This window comes from Salminus brasiliensis, chromosome 14, assembly GCF_030463535.1.
Source record: "Salminus brasiliensis chromosome 14, fSalBra1.hap2, whole genome shotgun sequence".
Taxonomy (NCBI): Eukaryota; Metazoa; Chordata; class Actinopteri; order Characiformes; family Bryconidae; genus Salminus; species Salminus brasiliensis.
Window position 1 is genome coordinate 4,553,804 of NC_132891.1, and position 22,505 is coordinate 4,576,308.

General features: G+C 42.9%; 1 protein-coding gene across 9 annotated transcripts in view; it reads left to right on the forward strand.

Moving 5' to 3' along the window:
* iqsec1a (IQ motif and Sec7 domain ArfGEF 1a) overlaps positions 1-22,505 on the forward strand; it is a 178,831-nt gene that overhangs the window by 105,640 nt on the left and 50,686 nt on the right. Inside the window, exon 1 of one of the 9 annotated variants that reach the window (XM_072656351.1) lies at positions 12,078-12,167. The exons of the other annotated variants lie outside the window; for them this stretch is intronic. The gene's annotated coding sequence lies outside the window, so the exon portion shown is untranslated. Of the gene's footprint in view, positions 1-12,077; positions 12,168-22,505 lie in introns of those variants that run through there. 9 annotated transcript variants of the gene reach the window in all.

Genomic DNA, 22,505 nt, shown 5'->3' on the forward strand with positions numbered 1-22,505 from the left:
CTCAACTGTTTCCTGGCTGCTGGGTGGCTGCCTTATTATTGGTGGGGCTTTCTATGTCTGGAGCTTCACCTGGTCGGCTTGCATTAGCTTTTTAGCCTTTTAGGCCTCGCTTCTCCCAAAGTAGCCACTGCATTTGGTCTCAGAAGGCTTTTGGTAATGGATGAGGTTTATCTACATTTTCGGTGCATACTTGGGCTTCTGTTATTGGCTCGTTTTCCAGTGTTGGAGGTTCACGATTTGACTATTGTATAAACTGTGCTAGAGCCCCTGTAAGGCGCTGCAACAGGACCGACCGTGAACCGAGCTTCTGTGAGAGTTTTATCGGACATATCTTTCTATAGCACTTCAACCACTGTACTGGTTATACAACACCGACTCCAGGAATGTCCTGTCCCTGGGACTGTGACTCAGAGAGGCATGTGAGAGATCAGCAGTTTCCTCTCTGTTTTTCTCCAGCTGCTAACAGCTTGGGCCTCCGCGCTGGCACTCGATGACGGATAAAAGAACTGGAGAACATCCTCCATCCGTGCATGGGAAGGAAGCTGAATGGACAGAAGGTGGAAAGACAGGCAGGAAAGACACGGAGGCGCAGAATTTCCTGCAAAGCTGGCCGTAACTGTTGAATTGGATGGATTTACTGTCAGCCCCATTCACTTGACTGAGCTCTTTCATGCGAAGTCTATTGATTTGTGTGTTTCTTATGAGATATGGTTTATTTACCACAGTGGGAGCTTTCCTGACTGTGTTAACTGATCGGGTGGTCGGGAATTGGCCTGGAGCCGGTTTGCTTTTAATTATCAGGCTGGTAATTGGTTTTGTCTTTTTTTTTTTTTTTAGGGATCCTCTCGCAGTCTTGGTCTGCTTTCGCTAATTAAAATCTACCCCCCCACCAAGAATAGTTGGTGGGCTGCATGTCCACATTGGTCATAGTGAAACGGATCAGTCCCCTGAGCGTTTTGCATTAAGGGTATAATGGGTTACATCTGTTAGTTAGGCGTCCCAAGTCATTCAGGTATGGACGTAACTGTCTGGAGCTTGCAGTCGTATGGAGGACACACACTAGCCTACTGTACGAAGATAGATGAAGGAAGTGTGGAAGTTACAAACATGCTACACTAAGCTTAGATCAAGCTGATTGGCGTCTGACTACGGCGAGTGCAAGTACGTCTGAGTACGACGTGTGCTGGACGTCCCACTTGATGAATAGTAGCGCTATCCAACTTCCGCCTTCATCTTTTAACAGAGGGCAGCCAGTCTGCAGCTTACCTACCGTTGTTTACCGCTGTACGGAGCTCAGCAGTTTGTCAATCCGGCAAGTTTAACTCCTCCCACTCAGTCCATGTAAACATTGGCAACATTAGCAACCTGAACACCACAGCTAGCAATAAGACTCAGCATTGTATCTCTACATGAAACTCCTCACCAAGACCCGGCACTGAGGGGTCTGACCCGGCACTGAGGGGTCTGACCCGGCACTGAGGGGTCTGACCAGGCACTGAGGGGTCTGACCCGGCACTGAGGGGTCTGACCAGGCACTGAGGGGTCTGACCCGGCACTGAGGGGTCTGACCCGGCACTGAGGGCTCTATTTCTCAAGGGTTTCAACCAAACCTTGCTGAAACAGTCTGATTGGATGCCGAATTAATTTACGTTGATCTTTCGAGTTTAGTGTGCTAGCATTTTTAACCACAAACATGAGTAATTCCTCCCACGGTTCAGCCCTGCGTTCACTCCAGTTCAGTTGAAAATGACGCATTGTAGGCAGAGTTTTTCAGATGAAGTTGAACATGGTTAAACTTAATGGAGGGGAAACTCTGGTCAGTGTGTTTGGGGGAGTTATGGGTGTATTTAGGATAGTGCAGTAGCCTCAGCCATGGATTACAACACAACCAGAAGCTGATTAACGCTAGTATTTACACTTTACACCCTAAAGAAAGTGTGATAAGGGTCTATACACTACAGGCTGTACCAAGTACTGCATGTACTTGGTACATGTACATACTTTACATATCAAGAGAAATGCTATAACTGTGCAATAATGGATAATGGCTCCCACCCTCTCTACAACATGGTAATGAGACTCATTCCACCGAAATGCACCATAGAGCGCCACAGGAGGTCATTTCAACCTGTGGCCATTAAAGTCCTCTTTCAGTGTGTGACACTATGGTTCATCTGTGCAATACTTAAATTATACTGTTCATATGTGCAGTAATAATAGTACTGTAATTCAGTTTAATATGTGCAATAACTTGGGTGCAATCATTTTCCATATTTATTATTATAGTTATTACCAATATGCTGCTTTACTATAATCATATAATTTATATATGTACATTTTTCAAGTTTTCTTATTTTTTTTCTGTCTCTGTCTTAAATTGATTTCATTTGATAGAGTTTTATTTAAAGAGTGTTTATGCTTACACTAACGGTTGCAACTATAACAACAAGGTCTGGATTTGGACATCAGTTTGTGACTCATGGTGAGTGCACTGGTCACTTGGTTATGAGCCAGAGCCCACCAAACATGCTCCCGTCAGATAGCATATTGGCATGACCCTCAGTTTCCCTATAGTTGCTATATTTCAAACAGTGAGAGAGAGAGAGAGAGAGAGAGAGAGAGAGAGAGAGAGAGAGAGAGGGAGAGAGAGAGATTAATGGTCAGTGTGGAGTAATGAATTGTAGACTTAGCTATAAAAGGAAAACAGTGAAATGAGATGAGGCCATTGAATACCACTCAAAGCCAATAGGTTTGCGAGAGAGAGAAAGAGAGAGAGAGGAAGGGGGGGTCTCACTCACTGACATTCTGGGGAGTGAGCTGAGTGGTCAGTCCGTCGGGCTGTAGGTCAGTTCAGTGTGAAACGCAACCTTTCTCTCCTTCCTCTACGACTCGTTCTCTCCTTCTACTGGGTGGCAGAAGGTGCTTCCTCTCCAGCTCTCCTCTGTAGACTCAGTGGACACACTAAGGACAGGCAGTGTGGGCAGGTAGGCAGCGGCATTTGTGTGTAATCCATTCGGACACTTCCCTCTTAGCGATTCCATAGAAGATCCACTTTTGGTTCCTAAAAGAACTTAACCTGTGGTGTGTGAAGAACCTTCTTGATTTTTTCTGGGAAACTGATTTATAGCTTTTACTTTATGTGAAGTTGTTTTTTTAGACCCTGAACCGGTTGTTTATGCTCACAGATCTCTGGTTTAAGCAAGGTTCTTCAGAAAGCCAAATGTGGTTCGTTTATGGTACCAAGAGTGTGCTGAGGTTGGACTGACCTTGCCTCCAGTCATGCTGTGGAGGCCGTAGCGCTGGTGTTGAGGGTTTGATCAGCCTAAACATCTTTGTGAAGTTCTGAAATTCTGGACTGGAACCATTAGGCTAATGTTGCTAAGAAAAAATGGATTTTTGAAAAATTCAACTAGTCTTATTTCAGCCATAACATTAGTACCACTTGCCTAATATTTAGTAGTTCCACAACGGATCTGACTATTCGAGGCTTGGACTCCCCAAGACCTCTGAAGGTGTCCTCTCGTGGTATCTGGCACCAAGATTAATGTTAGCAGCAGATCCTTGGGGGCCTCCATGGATCACATCAGTGAGCCTTAGGTGCCCATGACTCTCGGCTTTTGTCAAAGTGTCTCAGATCCTTATGCTTGTCCATTTTTCCTGCAAGAACTGATTGTCCACTTGACAGATGGCAGTGTAGTTGAAGATAACCGATGTTTCTCACTTCACCTGCCAGTGGTGTTAATGTTATGGCTGATATATACATAGAACATGTGCTTCAGCTTCACACTGTATTTAGGTTTGTTTTGGCCGTTACGCTGCGCCCTGAGAAATTCGTTTTTAAACTTTGTGAGGTTATAGTTATAGCACACCCTGCTGGGCTGGCTGTTTTTGCGTTCTGATGTAGATGGATTTTTTTTTATTTAGCTTCCATTCAATCAAATAGAGTAGAGGATGTACTTTGTTACCCTAATGTGAAATGCAATTGCTGTTTATGTCGATAGATTTGAAGTACAGGAGTCAAACAGCCCTCTTGGTTCATTGTTTTTAGTGGGAGTGCAATGTGGACCCCACACGGCCATTGCTTTTCTCTGTCCCATTCATTAGAAGCTTCCTTCACTGGCATCTAATCAGTCAGTACACCGTCCGTTCAGCATAGGCCTAATGAACACTCATTGATCTTCTGAACTGCTTGTGGCTTTTACAGCTGAGTCTGGTGTGGACTGCTGACCTCATCTAATTGACTCTGTTTAGAGAGCGGATGGCCTCCTTGGCCCTGCCGTTAGCGCAAATGAAAAACACTGAGAGTAATAGGGGTGCTCTCACGGCTGCCTCCAGGTTCAGCAGGAACTTGGGCTTGTCCTTGTGCATCTGCAGAGCTTCTGTAAGACCCTGGTTCTCATATGCAGGGGGTGTTTATCCGATGTCTCTGGGCTGCTTCTGTTGCTTATAGGTCTATTTCACTAGAAGAGCTACAAACTCTGTAAGTACTGCCAAAACAATAGGGCTCTCAGGACCAGACAAACATGCTGCCTAATGCCAGGCATGGGCTAGAGGGGTATAAAGCCCCCCAGCATTGATCTGTGGGGGAATGATGGATGGTGGAGCTCCATCCAATACTTTTGGGAAGAGTTGGGGAGGATGAAGTAGGGTGGTGATCATCATCCAACATCTCACTAATGCTCTCCTTGCTGAATGCGATCAAAATGTTAACACCCTTGATTTATAAAGTAACAATAATTGAGCAGGTGTCCCAATACTTTTGTCTATATAGTGTCTATATAAGTTATTCAAGGTTCTTTGTGGATCCTCAAGTTTTTTTTCATGTAATATATGCCAAAGAACCCTTGTAGGCACCTTAACTGGCCACCTTTACAGCCTAATGTTAACTGGATGCAAATGTAATTCATTATTTTAATTAATTGATTATGTTCTTATGTTATTACATTGGAATCGCTTAATCACAGGTTGTCCTTTCTTAGTATACTTTTGGTAACGCTTGGTAGTGTTTTGGGGGTGGGCTGAGCCAGCCGTATAGCCCTCACAGACACTTTGGCTTTTGTCAAAGTGTCTCAGATCCTTATGCTTGTCCATTTTTCCCGCAAGAACTGATTGTCTACTTGACAGACGGCAGTGTAGATGATAACCGATGTTTCTCACTTCACCTGCCAGTGGTTTTAATGTTATGGCTGAAATATACATCTTCACACTGTATTTAGGTCTGTTTTGGCTGTTACGCTGCGCCCTGAGCAATTTGATTTTAAACTTTGTGAGGTTCTTTGTGGATCACCAAGTTTTTTTTCTTGTAATATATGTCAAAGAACCCTTGTAGGCACCTTAACTGGCCACCTTTACAGCCTAATGTTAACTGGATGCAAATGTATTTCATTATTTGAATTAATTGATTATGTAATTGATTAATGTAATTACATTAGAATATTAGAACCAAGCTGCTTACTGTTGTAACTCTATATTTCTAAGCAGTACCAGACAGACGGGCCCAGGACTAGTTGGTGTTTTGCATTTTGCAGTTAATGAGGGACGCATGTTTGATGGAACAGTGATGGCACATCTGGCTTGCTTTGTTCTTTGCACGGCACAACTACACTCTATATAATACATCAGATTGCAGAGTTTAAAACGATGTTGCGTTCAGTGCAGCCTATGTTTCGTCATCCTCATCCAAACATGGAAATGTTTTATTCACTAATTCCTGCAGAGAGGCCGAGGTTCACTCTGGGCATTTATGAAAATCTCCCACTGGCTTTGGTCTGATACCATTACCACTGTGCACAAGAACAACAGGATGCCGTAAATCCCAGCACAAGAATGGGAGTTTCTTCCAGTGTGATCTCATTTCATATCGTTTTGGGAAAGAAAGGCATGAATGCATCCAAGAAGTCATTTAGTGGCGTTCACAGCATTGAGTAACGTGAGTCATGTCGTGAATTTCAAGTGGTTAGTGCACGAGAGGAACCCTCGGCGCAGCGAAAAATTGAAAATGACAACAGTGATTCAGAGCTCTCTCGCAAATGCACTCTGGCATTGTCACGTTGATCGGAGAACGCTGTCTTTTCACCTCTTTGTAATATTCCACGTTGTTCTCTCTCCCTCTGAATCACCACATGAAAAGTTCAGCTTTAGTACATACGTTTTTTTTAAATATGACATTTCAGCAGTGGCCCTGAAATGTCATATGGTAGTTTATTATGTTGGTATGTATTTCTATGTTTGGTATTTAGAAACATTGCCTTTTTTAAGCCACATAAATGTTTGCCGAAATTGCAATAAATGTCAGCAAAAAAGGAATTATATAAAACAATTCATGTTAAAATATGAGAAAAAAGCATGTGACCACTGAAGCTGGAAATAAGAAGATTGGAAAAATGCCCAGTGCAAGATTTGTGAAGAGGTTTATATATGATAAATACATCTGAAATATGTAAAAAAAAAATACATATATATATATATATATATATATATATATATTTATATATATATATATATATATATATAGTATTTAATTGTAGGTTTATGGCTGATTTCAGTCCATTTGCGCTATTACCACTAGTCACTATTAATGTACTATTAATGCACTATTAATGACTTCCATATACTTCATAAATTTTTACTGCAGTAATACACATACTTAAAATTATTAATTACATGTGAATATTTTCTATATTCAAAACCTTTGTATCTCCATTTTTGCCATTTTTCACCAGTTTTTTTTTGTGAGAGTGATGATATTCATACATGGGGGAGTTAAGGTGATCCTAAGTGCCTGTGACTCACAGGGGCCCTAAAAAAAATATATATATGTGATATGATATATATATCATTGTGTATATTAATTTTGGCAGAATTTAGAGTGGCAGAGTTGTGGGGCCCAGTATAATAATGTCTTTTCATGGGGCCCAAAATCTTTGCGGTGGCCCTTCTTCTGACACTTGGAGGGTAAGAACCAGCAGGCAGTCCCCAGCACCAGCCATCGTCACTTCAAGCGGTCAAGTGGCTGATGGTAAACCGGAATGGCTCGGGATTGTATTCAGCACCTTCCACTCAGCACCATACATCATGCAGAACAGTGAAGGTTTGTGACTAGCTCAGTGCGGTGAGCCCGTCAGTGGAAAAACACACATCCTGCCCCCCGTCCCACCCTGCTGCTCACTCATGATGTTTATGGCCTATGTTTTTCTGCTGGGCTTGCACCCCTGTTCTCTGTGTGATATTAGCCAGGCCCATGGGAGCATCCAGTGAGCCAGAGAACACAGAGGCTGGGCAGGGTTCATGTGTAGAACCTTTCACCACCAATAACAATCCACACACTTTATATCAATGCAGGGATTTACATTAATGGCGTTTGGCAGAGGCCGTGATCCAGAGGTAGGAGGTAGGTGAATGTAGCATGAGGAATCTTACTGGTAGGCCATTGTGTTGGGGTTTAACTCCTTAGGCGCTACACCATAGTGACCGCAATTATGTTTATACCCTTTTAAAAACAATGAAGGCTCCTGAACTGTTCTTGGCCTGAATGCCAATTTGTGTAGAACTCGGACTCGCACTTAAAAGATGGTTCCTTGCATTGATGGGTCTTGTGGCACCACCCCAGAGAAAGATTCTGAAGGTTCTTCTTCTGAAAAGAAGGGTTGTTTGGGGTGATGTCCCAGAAGAGCCAATGCATTCAAAGGTCCTTCGGTGGCATTATCCCAAAATATGTGACTGTATAAGGGGCCAGAACCTCAATTTAAGGTTCTCCTGTTTTTTAAAGGGTTATTATTTAGAGTGAGGCCAGAGTAGAACCTTTCAATGCCACAGAAGAACCATGCATTGAATGGATGAGCCCACAGAGAGGTGCTGGTCCCACAGAAGAATCGTTCAGTATTTTGTGGGCTCACCCCAAAGAAAGGTTCTGAAAGGGGATATTTGGGGAGATATCACAGACGAGCCATACATTGACCATGAATGTCCTCCGTGGCATCACTCCACGTAACCCTTTTCTGCACATTTATTTGGGCTAGAACCACCTTTCAGTGCCACAGGAGACCCTTGCATTGAAAGGTCCCTATGTGGCATCACCCAAAAGCACCCTTTTTGGCCGTACAGTCTAAAGCGCTTTGGTGCTGTATTTGGTATCTTCATCACCATCGTCTTCCGGCAGTCTGTGGCAGGCTGATGTTTGGCCTTCATGGCTTATTGCTGGTGAATGTGAGTAACCACAGGTTAGACAAACGTGCTCTGTGGCCTGAATGACTGGACAGTCAGTGGCAGCAGCTAAGGGTATGAGTAGTGGACTGTGCAGGACAGAATAGTCAGTCTCTGTATGTAGAGAAATGAAAAAGGTCCTTCAGTGGAAAATGTCGAGGTGTGAACCACCCCAGTAAGACATCGCCATTATTGTGGCCCAGGAAAAGAGTCAGCTGATAGTGGATCCACCTCCAAAAAGACCTTGATTGATTAGCACATACAATTAGCCCATTTTTATTGTACAGTGTTTGCATTGACAGATGGGCTATAAAAGAGGGGTTTCTGATAAAGTGGCCAAGCGTTAAGTCTCTAAAGCCATTAGTTAGAACCAATAACTGAAGAAAACACATATGCTGTGCTTCCATTTCTTTCTGTTCTGTAGCAATGAAGCCAAACCTACACATTCGGTAGACCCGCCCCCTTCTCCTAGACCAAGCGTGTCTCAAATGAGATGGACAATTTGTCACATTGAAAAAAATATAGGGATGGGCGGAGCTACAGATCACCCTGCAACCAGCCAGCAGAGGTGCAAGACCTGGCTAGCTTCGCTTGTGAGAGCTGTTGCGCTGTCCATGTTTTCCACAGTCATTGGTTAGAACCGTCAAAGTCTCATCTCCGCCACTTCCCTTTTCGCCTGATAACCTTTCACTTACTGTTTATACATGGGGTGACCATGCTGACCGAGGTTCTGCTTCTCTGCTGCTTCTGCTGAAGCATGAATGGAATTCGCCGACTCAGGCTTTCTCAATCCTGTAGCCGTGAACCCATTTCTCAGCAGAAATGTGACTCATTCCTGTCAAAAGCCTGGATCCCGCCCAGGAGCATACGTTCTCTGCTGGACTGTTAACTGCGGTTCTGTGACCTCGCTGTAAATCTCTGTGACAGGCCAGTGTGGAGGTATGAGGGTGATAAGTTGTATTTTACTGCATTTTAAATTGGAAATGATGGCTTTTGGTTGAGTCTAGTCTTAGATTCACTCATCTGAACCTGAACCTCTTGAGTCAAAGAAGCTGCAAAGGGCAAAGGGCATCTATCCGTACCTTTATTACAGCTTCAGCTTATCTCAGGAGACTCACTTTCAGGATTTCTGCAGGAGATTGTTCCACACCTCCCACCCAGACCCAGAAATGCATACCACCAAAACTCTTAAACATGGTGGTGGGGGTATTAAGAAATCTGCAGGGAGAAGTTTCTACACCTTTAAAGTTGTAGCATTGTAGCATCTAAAATTGAAGCTTAAGTGGCTCCACCTTCTTGTTGTAGGTGTATCTGTTGGGGGCTGAGTTGGTGGTCTACTAGGTCTTGCACAGTTGTTAGAGACACCCACCTCTAAACCTGGTCCTGGAGGCTCACTGAAAGATCTGCTGGGAGATCTTCCCTCTTCTTTTACCCAAGAGTGTTCCAAAGCACACCCCCTCACCTGTTAAACATGGTGGTGGTAGTGGTGTTCTAAGAATCTGCAGGGAGATGTTTCCACACCTGCAAAGCTTAGATTTGCATTGTAGCATTTTTTTGCTTCTCACCACCCAAGTTCCCCAAACACATTCAATGAAGTTGAGGTCTGGACTCTGGGGTAATCGCACCATTGTTCTAGGAGGAGCAGCAGCTGTGGATGTTTTCAGATCTGAAGAGAGAGTGGAGCTTGATAGTTGTTAGAGGTCCCTAAACCTCTCTAAACCTGGTCCTGGAGGCTCACTGGAAGATCAGCTGGGGGATCTTCCCTCTCCTTTTACCCAAGAGTGTTCCAAAGCACACCCCTCACCTGTTAAACATGGTGGTGGTAGTGGTGTTCACACCTGCAAAGCTTAGTTTTTGCATTGTAGCATTTATTTATTTATTTTTGCTTCTCACCACCCAAGTCCCCCAAACACATTCAATGAAGTTGAGGTCTGGACCCTGGGGTGATCACACCATTGTTCTAGGAGGAGCAGCAGCTTCAGCACTAACATCTGTGGATGTTTTCAGATCTGAAGCGAGAATGAAGCTTGATTGGCTCCATTTTCCATTTGTGGGGGGTAGAGTTGGTGGTCTACTAGGCCTCATTTTTGTGACATGTCCACTTCAACTCAGTAAGGACATGTCCGTGAGTTAATTAGTGGGGTCAGGGGTGCTGGCAGCAGGGAAAGCTCTAAACTGTGGTTCAGGCCTCCAGGAGCAAGAGTCACTACACTACAAACCAGGGGCACCAGTGGCACCATATCAACAATGTGCCAAATCCAGTTACCCTCAGGTGGTGGCATTCCTTTGTCTTGGCTATTTCAGGGAGCTCATTGAATGTAAGGACGTCTCTCTTTCTGACTTACTGCTGATCACAGTAATCAGACTTTGCTGTTTTGGGGAAAACAGCCGAGCGGCATCAGGGCAGGATTTCCTTCAACAAATGTTTGAAAGGCTGATGCTGCAGTTTCCCCAAAAACATTGTACAGTGTTGGGTTATTTTATTATTTTTTTTCTTTGGAGTCGGCAGAACCGCGCTGCACTGGTTCGAGTAGGAAAGTGTGGTCATGTGAAAAAAGGAACTGCTTCAGCAGTATTAAGAGGCAACTATCAATCTCTGCCCTTGAGTAGCTGTTTGAGGTTCCTGAGGTTGAATGGCCGTTTCTGGTGTCTGAAAGATGACTGAAGTGTTATATGAACTGTCGCAGGCCGGCTTACTGCTCAACCAGAGCTGAGATGAGGATGTAAGAGTCTTGCTGCGGCGGGGACTTTTCTCCGAAATTCTTGTGGTTACAGCAGAAGTGACTCTGAGGTCATGTTTTTCCACTGTTTTTCAGGCCGAAACTGAAATATGCTGTACATTGAGTATTTGTACTGTACTATGTACCAAGAAATGTGTCCTGAACACACACCCACACACACACACACACTAGTAAACTAGAGGTAGTGAGCACACACACACACCCAAAGCAGTTGGCTGCCAATTCCAGTGCCCAGGTGAGAGCAGAGAGGGTGAAGGGCCTTGCTCAAAGGCCCAACACTGGCAGCTTGCCAAGCCCAGGTATCAAACCCACAACCCTTTCATCAACCTCAGAGCTCATAAAATAGTCAGAAGTGCTTCTCTTGAGTAAAATAATTCCTTGTATCTCCATTTTTGACAATTTTCACAATTTGGCAGCATCTAGCAACACCATAGCAACCACCTAGCAACACCATAACATCCAGCAACTACCTGGGAACCCTATAGCAAGCAAAAAACACTCTAGTGACCCTGTAGGAACAGCCTAGCAGCTGCTTGGAAATAGGAACCACTTCATCTTCACAGTTCTGCATTTTTCTATTTTCTAAAAAATTGTATTTATTTATTTATTTATTTTTACAAATTTCTACAAATTATTTGAAATTAATATTGCTGCTGTTGTGGTTGGGTTGTGATTGTTGGGGGCGTCTAGCATCACATTACAGTCCGTTTATACATTTATTTATGCACTCTCTCTTCAACCACATGGCTTTAATGTCCTAAAGACAGTGATTCCAAACTTTTGAACAGCTTTGTTCAACGGCTCTAACCTTCAAACCCTGACGTAGAACCATTCTTCTGTCTAGACCATAACTATGTTCCCCCCAAACCCATATTTCTGTTTTGACTCATAATCACGGCAGGCCAGCGCGTGTTTGTCAGGGATGGAAAATGTGGCGGGGTACGAGTGGCCAAAGCCAACAGCAACAACACACAGCACACACTGCCTGCCCTTTCAGCAACACAGGGAGGCGCTCAGTTCCTCTCAGTAGCCTCTGTGTGTGTGCGCGAGTGTGTGTGTGTGTGGCGATGCGTCGGGGTTAGAATGCCACAGGCCTGCAGTGGGAAGAGCAGAGGGAGGCAGCTCTGGTCATTCATTGCCAGAACGGCTACAGTTCAGTGCTTCCAGCAGAGGGACGGGAAGGACAAGCCGAGCTGTGGATGTGAGCGGCTGCTGCTGGTCTGGGTGAGTGAGGGGATCAGTCTGGTCGTGTGGCTTCGGTTGAGTCGTGAAATGTGTGGAAGAGCTGCCGTTTGTTCAGTTGTGGGCCGACTGTTGATGCACTGAGTTAAACAGGACAAAGTAAAGCTTGGACTTACTGGACTTACAGCTAGCATATTTAGACATTTATTAATTATTAGTAAACGAACTGAAGGACAGCTATTCCTGTAGAAAATCAATGTATTTGTAGTGATCACCACAGTTTCCAGTGGATGTTGAGTTAGTGGCTGTGTGGAGTCTTTTGTTTAATGCTATAGTATGGCATTTTTATTGGAGTAATATATATATGATTATTAAGGTGGCCTATTTTTGACAGCAGGGGATATTAACTATGTCAGGCCTTTCTCGTTTTCCATGTTCTAATACTAATCATTTATGTCAAGTCTTATAAAAAAAAAAATATAAGTATAAAAAAAGTTTATTCATCCTCAATCAATCAACCCTTATTTAAACTCAGAGAACATATCAAATAGGGAGAGAATAAAATACAGATAATAGATATAAATAGATATAAATAATAAATAAATATATAAATAAAAGAGTGGAAGTGTAAACCATACAACCATAGAAAGTAAAACTAAAACAAGACCATAGAAGATAAAACAGTAGTTAAACAGAAACTAAAAATAAAAGTAAAAAAAATGAATAATAAATAAATAAATACATACATAATAAAGTGGAAATACAGACCATAAAACAGTAGTTAAGCAAAAAGTTAAATTAAAATATGATCAAATAAGATAAACAGTAATTAGGCAGACTCTAAAAATAAAAAACAATAATATAAAACATAAAATAGGATAGAATATGAAAAAACAGTAATTAAGCAGCGACTAAAAATAAAAGTTAAGATAAATAAAAAGAATGATCAATGGAGAAGGTCAAAGCAGAAGGTCAAAACAGACAATTAAAACATATAATATAAAAATTATAAAATGCAACTAATCAAATTAAATAAAATGTAAATAAACAGGCTGTTTCACTGCCTAAAAAAAAAATATATATATATATATATATAAAGACTATCTGCACCCTTTCCACATTATGACATCTCTGTAAATTCCCCCGAAATGTCCTGTAATTGGATAACCAAGAACTGCATGGTGTTTTCAGGTCATAGAGCACTGAAGTCATGTTGTCATTTGTAGTTGGTGCCAGGAGATTAGTATTACTCTTAACTAACCTCATACTTCAGAAGATCCAGGGATGTACAGTTAAAACAAATGTGCCACAGAACGTGATGGAGGCCATTGTTTGGCCATTAAAAATCCAGTTAGACCCGCAGTGCCAAAGATCTACAGAATGACGCACGACTTCAGTGATTAATTTACACAATTTATACCAGAAAGAAAAGTGAAAACCAAATCCACCGAATCTGGAGCTTGATTTAATAATTAAATAAATTCTATTATTATTATTATTATTATTATTATTATTATATTAATTAAATAATAAATGAGCTTTTTAAACCTTTCAGTGAACTCCCGCTTGGTTTGGCTGTAGGAACTCTGATGGTCTACGGCCTTCTTGCGTAGTTACATGCTAAGCTAATTAGCTTGTTAGCTTGTTAGCAGCATAGTACAGCACCCAGCCGATGCTAGCTGGCGTCCTCTCTCCAGTGTAATCTACAAACTAGCGCCAAAATCAGTGCACCACATTACTTGGCTTAAGGTACCAAAGTTCTCTGGAATTTTGGACTCAGCGGCCTTGGACAGGAACAGCCGCGAGAGAAGCATGTGGCCTGAATTCCAGCCGGCATGTCATCCAGGTCCTGGCATAACCTTTTGACCCCAGTCCCTGGCCCTATTGGTCCTTTTTCAGTCTCAGGTCAGTGACCGGTTCTTGGTCTGCGTTCTTGTCTGGGTTCCTGTGTTCTTGTGAAACGTCATCAGTTGCAGCCCAAGTACGGCTCCATTCGGGAGCTCACAGCAGGCCGAGTCCAGTCCGAACGCCCCGACGTGGGCTTGTTCCGCCGGTGTTCTCGGGGATGCATTAAGGCAGTGACCAGTGTTGCCAACTCCTCAGTAAGGGAAGTAGCTATTGGCTGTCCTAAAAGTCGTTTAATGATGTTATCTACTCATTTGCATAATTGCGTTTGTGTTAGTTGTGTTAATTTGCATATCGTGTTTATTTGAAGCTGTAGAATAAAGAGATAATGTTGTGGGAGATAGAAAAGTGAGTAAAAACACCCCAAATATGTTAAAACTACAAAAGAACTTTGAATAAATAAACAACTTTTGTTGATTATTTGGGTTTTTTTTTGGCCTTTGAAATAGGCCGTCACTTCATCTAGACCCACATTTCATAAATAATTTTTACGTAAATTACATAAATCAATTTTGTCCTGCGTTGTTAAAAGTTAGCATATCAAATACAGTTAAATATAGTGTTTATTTTCGTGTCTCTCTGAAGACGCGTTTATATTTACATCCCACTCTGTAAATGGGGGGCGGGGTCAGCGGGGGGCTTTGGGCATGCGCAGTTCATTTGCAGTGTGGACGTGGAGCGGTGAGGGTCTGATCTGACTGTGAGATCGAGGAGTCTAAAAATAGTCTAAATATGACGACAAAGTCGCAAAGTAAGGAACACTGGCCGTGACTTGGACGTGTGGACCTGGCCCAGCCAAATGTCCTCCCGTCCTCGGGGGTTTGTACTTACCAAGTCAGAACTACCAAGTACATCAGTGTGCTGAGAATCCTCCAGTTTCCCAAAATACAAAATTCATTCATATCCATACAGAAATAAACGAGAGGCGTGTATAAACATATAAATACCGCTTTATTTCAGATAATTACAAAATAATGATTATGAAAATAATAAGAGACTCATGCTCAGGAGGTCATCATATTTAATGTTACGGGGTTGAGCGAGACGCGGTTTCAGTGGCTAATGCCTTTCTATGCTAGCAAACCATATCAAATGAAATAGAGTTCACACATCAGATATTATTAATCAGATATTTGCCAAACATTTGTATGTGAAAGTAGGAAAATAGCCTAACAAGCTTGATCTGAAAGTAAAAAATATTTGAATATATAGGAAATAGGGAAGGTCATCATTCATGTCTTCTTATGAAATTAATTTATTATTTTTTTTACTAATTACTGATTGTGTAAAGCTGCTTTTTGACAACAACAGCTGTAAAAAGCTCTATTAAAATAAATTTCATTTGATTTGATTGGATTGGATTTGTGATGATGTCACTTCCTCAAAATTATATTAGAAAGACTATATATATATATATATATATATATATATATATATATATATATATATATAGTAACAGTAGAAATCCTAGCACTACAGGGTGTGTCCTGTATTTAAAAATGTCAATATAATTTCAGAATGGAAAAAAAGTTATTAAAAAGAATATTAAAATTTAATTATATACTAAAACACACGATATTCATTCATTATATTATTATATTTTTGTCTTTTTTTGTTTAGTCTATTTAAATGAGATGCAAAAATTCTGATATTTGTCAGAAAACTTAAGATTTAAACATTTATTGTTTTCTTTTCTTTTGTTTTATGTTTACATTTATTTAGCACTACATGCTAAAGGCGTGTTAGCTTGTCATAAAGCTAGTCAGTCACATATTAGTGATTTTCTTAATTGATTATAAAAACCATATCACCCCGAAATCAGCAGTATATCACTTCATACATACTTACATATACACACACACACATATATACATATATACACACAGCACTGTATATCTAATACACTGCAGATCCAGTGTGTGTGTGTGTGTGTGTGGGGGGGGGGGGGGGTATCCTATAGTGGTCCACAATATTCGGATTTGTATTCAGAGCATTTTAAGTATTTATATAATTTTAAACTACACAGTTGGGTTATGAGTGTATATCTAAACTGTGGGTCAGACTGCTGCCCCCTGCTGTTCCCTTTTAAAACTGCGACCCTAATCCAATCTCAAGAGCCCTGAATGCAGTTCACACCGCAAATTACACTAGAATGAGAAATTATGTAAAGTACAAGCTGGGCAGTGTGCCAGAAAAGGAGGGTGTTTATTGTCTCCTCTGCCACATTTCACTCACACACACACACACACATACACATACACACACACACACGCCCATTTCATTTCCAGTACAGATCAGTGGGGGTGTTTTATATGTCATGTTATTTCCTCCTCAAACTGGACTGCAGTACTAGCAGTGGGTCAGCAGAGGGAGTTCTTTCTGTTCTTTCTGTTTGTGTGTGTGTGTGTGTGTGTGTGTGTGTGTGTGTGTGTGTGTGTGGGTGTGTGTGTGTGTGTGTGTGTGTGTTCTGGTGCTGTTTGGAATGCTGTGTCATGTGCTCGTGCTATGTTTATTTTTTTCTCCATGGCCACACAAGGCCGCTGGGTATTCCTAGCCTGCTGTTGAGTAACTGGCTAATGACTCATAGTCTATTTGCCTTTCAGACATAAACACAGCACAGTGCTCCTCAAATGATGGTTAGATCACTGTATTGCACCCTTGTAACTCCCCAATACACACAGTTAATCATTTAGTTTACAGTGGATATGACTTTTTGATTGTGTAAATAGTGTTAGACAGTCAGGAGAACTGTGTCGGCTACAAATCTCGGCCCTGAGTGTGGTTTGGAGAGTGTGCTTTCGCCTGTTAAACACTTTCCCGGATAATAATTTGTGATGCTGCCAGTTAACCCATCCTTTTATAACTTCCCCCAGCACTAGCAATGCACGCTAGGAGGGTCTAAGGACTTAACATCAACTGCAAAGCCAGCCCCCGGCCCTCCTTTCCAACTGCAGCCGACAAGCTCGGAGGAAAGCGTCAGGTTCCCAGCTCTGCTACGCCAGCAAATCCCAAAGCCTGTGCCGGCCAACATCACTTTAAGAGTGATGAGGGGAGAGACAGCGCCATCCATCCTCCTGGAGAGAGCACTGTCAGTTGTGCTCTCTCTGGCTCCAGCCGCTGATGGCAAAGCGGCATCACAGTCTAGACGTGTTATATTTGCAATTTACATAAACCCCGCCCACTAGCGAAATCTCTAATCAAAGGTGGAGAAAATGTAAAAATTGAGGACGACTTCAAGAGAATATGGTGTTGTTGATACTGGAGAGCAGCTCATCACCTCCAGGCTCAGGCCTCATGTCCACAGCACACAATGAAGAGAAAACTGGGTCAACAAAAGGGGTTCCACGTTAGCCTACAAGCTAACACAAGCTGAAGCTAGCTGCTAACATCTCTCCATCGTCTGCTCCATCAATAAAAATAAACTGGACTACCTCAGATGAACCAAACCGGAGCTAAACTCACCTCAGTTGTGCTCTCTTTGGCTCCAGACGCTGATGGCAAAGTGGCATGGCTCGGGACTTGGGCCCTTAGACACATGCGAAGCCCGCCGCCACCTCTTGTCAAACTGCTCCTGATGCAGCGTCGATAGGTGGTCAGCATACAACATCTAGCAGAAGTGAAGAAAACAAGGCCGGTTGTGCTCTCTCTGGCTCAGGCTGCTGATGGCATGCCATCCTCAGATCATAGTGGCGGCACCTTAGTCCACTGGACCAAGGGCATTAGTGAGGTCAGGATGTTGGATGATGATCTCCACCCCACCTCATCGTCTCCAACTCCCCAAACTCATCCCAAAAGTATTGGATGGAGCTCCACTATCATCATCCATCATTCCAGAGAACACAGTTCTTCCACTGCTCCACAGCTCCTCAATGCTGGGGGGCTTTATACCCCTCTAGCCCACGCCTGGCATTATTAGGCAGTAGGCTCATGCTTGTTTATCTGCTCCAGAGAGTCCTATTGTATTGGCAGTACTTCTCTATGGGAACTAGACAAGCTGTGTGTGTGTGTATTTGCACATCTGTGTCAGCAATGGATGCAAGTTAAAATAGCTGAATGCATTCATTAGAAGGGGTGTCCAGAAATATTTGGACGTATAAATGTTTCGACACTTCTGTAACGTTAGTGGGGATGTTGTTTGAGAAACAGTGAGACGGTTGTGCTGTTTTCAGTAAAGTCACTGTATCTTAATGACTGTAGTTACTGTAAATACTGCACTTCTTTGAGGAGAGGTGGTTGGAAGGTGTTGAGCTAAAGCTAACCCACATATACAGTAGGGGTGTAACGGTATGTGTATTTGTACTGAACCCTCATGGCTGAGGTTCGGTGTACACAGTCACGCTATTAGGGTAAATACGGTCATTTTACAAATGCAAGTGCCACCCCGAAACTTTAAGCTGTAAGCTGTTAGATTTGCAGGGTATTGTGGGAGCTGTAGTGGGGTAGGAGTATAGCTATAGCAACTGTAGTCTTGTTTGCCCCTTTTGCTTCTTCTGTCTCTTGTCTCTCTCAATAACCCTTTTATTTGAAATCATGCTGGCCCAGACGAGAACGATGCGACTGCGCTGAACCTTCACACTTTACTGCTTCATCAGCACACCACTGGCTGCATTAGCTACCTCAAGGGGGCGCTATTCAGCACTAGATGAAACAAACTACAACTTGCACGACTGTCTGTTGAAATTAAATGACAATTAACCTGGTTTAGTCTTAGTCTTTTTAGGTTTAGTGTAGTTTTTAGTCCCCAACCCACCCCCATTGTACCGTACTCATACCGAACCCTGAGGCAGCCTGAGGGCTAAATAGCTTCTCAGAGGGCATTGGTGTGCAAGCTGAATTTTTCAGTCAGTTGTTTTGAGCTGACGTGATTGGCTCTGGAGGTCAAGACAGGTCAACGTTCAGTCCTGTCCTGATTGTTTTTCGTTAGGTTTTGTTGTTGGATCTGCGTGAAGATATCTCCTCAAAAGATGTGCTGACCCTCAGTGACCCAGTGAACCCTGCTTTGACCCTGAATATGATACATGACAGCAATGTGGCGTGAACTCAGTGTTTAGGAATAAACAGGACGGCCATGTATTCACACATGGGTGACCTAAAACCTGTGAGACTGCCTGTACGGCTCTGCGGGGATTGTCCCTCATGGCGCTGCTGAGATCATTTTCATTGCAAACGAATCATATTTGAATTCATCAGCTCATTTCTTTCTCCTTACAGCTTATGACCTCCTTTGTCTTCCTTTTGCCCCCCTCACAAGACTCTGCTGGGCTGATTGGGATGCAGATGAGGTCGATAATTCCCTCCAAATCACCGCCACAGTGTTCACTCCTATCAGGACATATAGGCAAGCCTGTTCATTTGGGCAGTTATTTCCATGAGACCAGGCTCCGGGGGCGTGTCTAGACGTCTTGCTGTACTGGGCCACATGCAGAATTTGGATGGGCACAGCTGTACCCCTCTGGTTGCCTAATAATATTACTAGTTAATAATAATATGTTAATAATCTTAGTAATAATCTAACTTTTTAATGTCACTATTATTATTAATAATAATATATTCACACATACATGTAATATTTCCTTTGTGGCATAAACAGTTTACTGTTATATTGATTAGCTTGTGTCATCAATGCCCCTTTTACTAGCTAGCATAAATAAAGCCTATGCTAACGCAACAGAGGCCTTGGCTAGTTTAACTAATGCCTTCGCTTCAGTGGTCAGATTGATAGTTTTGGTGGGCTTTGCGATTATCAGTGGCTCTAATCAAAACATATTGATTAGTTACTGTTGTGTGGTTTCAAACGTGTCTGGTAAGACTCTAGGGCATTATGGGAAATGTAGTGCCTGTAGTGAATTTGTGTGGCCTGTAGTTCTGCTCAGCAAGTTAGGGTAAAATTTCATTTTTACTGCCATAATTTTTTAAATTTTTTTTTATGAAGCATAAAACATGGCAGCCAGTCAGAAAAGAGGTCATTTACATACATCAGTCTTAAAGGCCCAGTCAGAAAAACAGCCTGGAGATAAACAGTGTGGAAAATAGTCATGTAAAATGAATTCTTATGAATTTGGGAGATGAACCAAGCCAAATATTATAAGAAAAGATGCATCATCAGATGTTTGCAGTAAGGTAAAAAATTAAGTACACTGTATTTTTACATGGATATTTAATTTTTTGTACTTTCAATAGTTAAAGGAACCTCATTCAGTCTGTTCTCCTATTAAAACTGCCGAGCGAAGACTGAAAGTGATTTGGTGCGGATGTGATGTTCGGCCTGAGGGGAAGTTGTGGACAGAGCTTTTGTGATCTTTGATCTTCACTTGTCTCCTGAAGGTCCTGGAAGCAAACACATCTGTTCCAGCTTTCCCTTCACCATCAGAGGCACATCCTCTAATTACTGTCACTTCCTGCTGCTCCATACAAACCCAGTGCTGTTCAAATTACAGCAGCAAAACACTGACCGAACTCACCGAAAGCCCTCCGTTTACACTGCCGCCCTTTACCGCCCCTCATCCAGGACATTCCAGCTACGTCTCCTTTCTGCCCGAAGAATGCTGTTGTATCCAGCCATGACATCATTGCTCTTAATCGCTTCCAGTCCCATACACTTTCGTTTTGAGCTCCGTACGGCCCGTCTCGGTACGTCTGCGTTCCAGCAAAAGCAAAGGCGGGAAACAGCCCATGACATCAGTGGGCGACGGCTGCTATTTAGGCCCGAGGAGCAGCGTAAAACCCGGGCCTGTTCGAGGCTGCGAGGGGATTTCTGACTGCTGGTTTGCATTAACACATCCAACCCTCCCTCGCGAGTGAGGCCCCCCTCTTTTTTCATTTCATTTTTCTTCTCTGCCTTTCTCCTTTTTGTTTTCATAAGGCCAAGAGGCGGGTAGAGGCCCGGCGTGAGCTGCTGGAACAGCCTTCGCTCGCATTCCTGCTAAACGTTGAGGCTCGTGCTGTAGCTGGAGTTCAGAACGGGCTGTAGCAGGGAAGCGCTGGGACGGCGTGCAGTGCAGGAGTAATGGAGGGCTTAATATGTGTCTGCTTTGGGGTTTAGGTCTGCTCCAGGCACGTGCGCCGGGCCCAGGCAGAGATTTTTATGAGCACTCAGAGACTCTAGAGGGACTGTCCAGTTGGAATACTCATCCATGACTTAATCCTGGGGCCCGAGCCAAAACTCGAGTTTGAGCTACGGCTTGTCAGAATCTGTTTCTTGGAGGAAGCCAAGCACATGAGCGCGCCTGTTCAGTCAGAGTTATGATATGCTATATGTCTGCATGACATGGTCACAATAGTGGAAATAGCAGTAGCTAACATTGCTAACCCTTGGTGAGTCAGGTCATGTGACATGGCTCCCTTTTGTTCTAGCTCATCTGGAGCTAGCTGTAACTGGTCAAGATGCTAACAGACCCAGTGGGGAAGCCTCATGGCCTTCTAGGCCTCAGGCAAGCCTTTTTAGAAGATTTACACAATACGGACAAAAGTATCTGGACACCTGCCCGTTTATAGTTTCTTCCAAAATCAAGGGTCTCATCCTGCTTTTGATGGAGTAACTCTATCTCTACTGTCCAGGGAAGTCTTTCTACTAGATTTTGGAGAAGCTCTGCTGTGAGGATTTGATTGCATTCAACAACAAAAGCATTGAAGTGAGGTCAGCAGTGAAGGATGTTGGATGATGATCACCACCCCAACTCATTCCAAAAGTACTGGATGGAGCTCCACCACCACCATTATTCCAGAGAACGCAGTTCTTCCACTGCTCCACAGCTCAATGCTGCTGGGGGGCTGTATACCCCTCTACTAGCCCACTCCTGGCATTAGGCAGCATGGTGCCACAGTAGGTTCATCAGGTTTATCTGCTCCAGAGAGTCCTATTCTATTGGTAATGCTTCTCTACAGGGACTAGACAAGCTGTGTGTGTGTGTGTGTGTGTGTGTGTGCATTTGCACATCGGTGTCAGCAATGGGTGAGGCCTCAATTAGCTGAATGCATTTTTTAGATGGGGTGTCCAAAAACATGTGGACATATAGTGCACCACTAAAATCCCTTAGAATTAGACGTGGCCTGAACTGAAGGCCTAGCTGTAGTAGTCACAGCCATTACCACTTATTGTGATATTAAATATAATGACTAGCACCAGATAAACCACGCAGCTCTCCTTTAGAATAGCTCGTCCTCACACTAAATATCACTCCGGGACTGGAGTTTATTGTCATGCCCTGATTCTCTTGGCTGGCCCTCATAACTCTTTGCTGTAACACTGATTATGACGGGATCCCAAAATGCTATTAAAACCACGTCAGACAGTGTACAAAGCCAATGACTCATTCTGACACCTGCTATTAATGCCATTTCCTCTGTTACTCGCCTCCAGTATTGAGCTCAAGCTCTTTCATCACCCTAACCCGACATATTCAATTTATTAAAATAAAAAAAATCAATGTATTAGACAAACCCGAGTGTAAACGCATTGCTCCATTAATAGGACTT